Source organism: Bubalus bubalis, chromosome 5 (assembly GCF_019923935.1).
Source record: "Bubalus bubalis isolate 160015118507 breed Murrah chromosome 5, NDDB_SH_1, whole genome shotgun sequence".
Lineage (NCBI taxonomy): Eukaryota > Metazoa > Chordata > Mammalia > Artiodactyla > Bovidae > Bubalus > Bubalus bubalis.
The window spans coordinates 107,507,972-107,510,872 of NC_059161.1; the positions used below are offsets into that span (position 1 = coordinate 107,507,972).

At 45.7% G+C, this 2,901-nt stretch overlaps 1 pseudogene; it reads left to right on the forward strand.

Annotated features, from left to right (window-relative positions):
* The first annotated feature begins 353 nt into the window (after positions 1-353).
* Positions 354-1,426, forward strand: LOC102400640 (annotated as a pseudogene).
* The last annotated feature ends 1,475 nt before the right edge of the window (positions 1,427-2,901 follow it).

The window sequence follows — 2,901 nt, forward strand, 5'->3', positions numbered from 1 at the left end:
TTGGAGCGAGTTGCCATTCCTTCTCCAGAGGATCTTCCCTTATCAGACTCTATTAAGGCTTAACTTGAAAATGGTCATAAAAATTCTCTGTAAACTATAAACATGCCTCATTTTTTCCTTTTCTTTTCTCTACTCTGTTTTCCTTCCCTTTCCCTTTTTTTTCCTTCATCAGTTTTCAAGGCTTCTACTCTCTTTGTCACTTGCTCCTCTCTCTCTAATAATAATAAAACAATGTCTGTCCATATACCAGCCTGCCTTCAGTCCTCACCCCAGAGACGGTACCTCCTTCTGGGGTATTTGCTATTCTTGATGTCTCAGTCACAAGAAGCATTATCCTTCCATGAATAGAACCTATGATCGTCTTTCCTTTTATGAATCTATTGGTAGCAAGCTGCGGATTTTGGTGCTGTGGGTCATTAACTTACTGTCACTTCCCTTCTTTTCAGGACAAGAATCTAACTTTTATGGAGATAAGGAATCACACTTTGGTTAAAGAGTTCATCCTGTTGGGCATCCCTCGAACCCAGGGGCAGGAAGTTGTGCTCTTTGTGGTGTTCTTCATCTTCTACGCCTGCACTCTGCTAGGAAATCTGCTTATCCTGCTAGCTGTGGTGTCTGATTCCCACCTCCACACTCCTATGTATTTCTTTCTTTGTAACCTCTCCGTGGCTGGACATTGGTTTCTCTTCTGTGAGCACCCCAAAGATGTTGGCCAACCTGCTGGTGAAGAGCTGGGTCATCTCCCTGGGTGGCTGCATGTCCCAGGTCTTCTTTTACCACTTCCTAGGCTGCACGGAGTCTCTGCTCTACACGGTGATGGCGTATGACCGATTTGCTGCGATCTGCCACCCTCTGCGTTATGCCATCATCATGAACCGTCGGGCGTGTGTCCTGCTGGTGGCTGGCACCTGGGCTATTAGCTCTTTCCACGCCACAAGTCTCACTACACTGACCTTCCAGTTGCCATACTGTGGGTCTAATGAGATAGATTATTTCTTCTGTGACATCTTTCCTGTTGTCAAATTGGCCTGTGGTAACACACTCATCATTGAGATGGTGAGCTTCACCAACATTGGCCTCATTCCCATGATCTGTTTCCTCCTCATTGTTTCCTCCTACCTGTGCATCCTCACTGCAGTTGTAAAGATGCACTCGGCTGAGGGGCGGCACAAGGCGGCGTCTACCTGTGTCTCCCACCTCTCTGTGGTCACTCTGTTCTTTGGGCCCTGTGCTCTTGTCTATACCCAGCCGTCTTTGAGCGAGGTGCTGGTCACTCCAGTGCAAATCTTTGCAAGTGTAATCACTCCCATGCTGAACCCCACAATCTATACTTTGAGAAACAAAGATGTCAAGGGCTCCCTGAAGAAACTGGTTGGGCGCCAGATCGCTTCAGAAAGAGGTCACTAGTCACTTGTGGGTAAAGCTGATTTTTCCCCCCTCATTTGTATATTAAATTAATTTTTAAAATATATCTATGACAGTTGTAAAGACCTTTTTGCAATAAAGAGAGTGGGGAAGCAACTCTAGCTGATCCAAACTGGTGGCATTTTCCCCATCTCAGAGACCAGGCATCAGCAAATATTTTTTCTAAAGGTCCAGGTAGTATGTATTTTAGACTTTGGGAGCCAGAGGGTCTCTATCACAAATACAAAATTCTGCTATGGTAGCATGAAAACAGGCATAGAATGAATGAATAAACATAAATGAATGAAAAAAGAGAAGGCTTGATCCAGTGAAATTCCATTTACACAAATAGGCTACAGGCAGGATATTCCCCACAAGCCATAGCTTGCTGATCTCTGTCAGAGGTTACTTGAATTTGAAATCAGTTTTTTTTCAAGGCTACGTTGATAGTGCTTTAAGACTGGACTTTGACGTGGGCTTAGTCCCACCAGGGCACAAGCTGAACTATTGATCAAGGATGGTCAAGGAAGGGATGGGTGTCAGGAACACAGGGAGCACACCCTGAAGAGAAATCCACAGCATTTCAGAGAGACCTGTTATTGCTACAGGCTCATCTGAATATGACCCATGCTAAAGTTTGGCCACCTGATGCAAAGAAGAGAAACCCTGATGCTGGGAAAGATTGAGGGCAGGAGAAGAAGGGGGTGACAGAGGATGAGATGTTGGATAGCATCACCGACTCAATGGACATGGATTTAAGCAAACTCCAGGAGACAGTGAAGGACAGGGAAGCCTGGCATGCTACAGACCTTGGGGTTGCAGAGAGCCCGACATGACTTAGTGACTGAACAACAACAATGCCAAAAATAATGAGCTTCCCAGGTGGCTCAGTGGTAAAGAATCTATCTGCCAATCAGGAGATGTAGGTTCAATCTCTGGGTCAGGAAGATCCCCTGAAGAAGAAAATGGCAACCCACTTCAGTACTCTTGCCTGGGAAATGCCATGGACAGAGGAGTTTGGCAGGCTACAGTCCATGGGGCTGCACAGATTAGACACAATTTAATGATTAAACAACAGCAACAATACCTAGAAATGTACTGATGCCTTTGGTCCTGGTACTAGAAATGGTTTGTGTCCAGTTTTCTGAGGCTTGAAGGTCATAGAGGTCATTAGTAGTAGTGTTAGTTGCTCAGTCATGTCTGACTCTTTGCAATCCCACGGACTGTGGCCTGCCAGGCTCCTCTGTCCATGGGATTCTCCAGGCAAGAATACCGGAGTGGATTGCCATTTCCTTCTCCAGAGGATCTTCTTGACCCAGGGATCGAACCTGGGTCTCCTGCATTGCAGGCAGATTCTTTACTGTCTGAGCTACAGGGAAGATGCATAGAGGTCATTACTGTTGCTTATAAAAACAATTTATGTTTACCTCAGAAGTTGCTCAGCTTGCCTCTGTTGGTATCAACCACTCCATTAGCATGCCAGCTGTAAAACCCCGA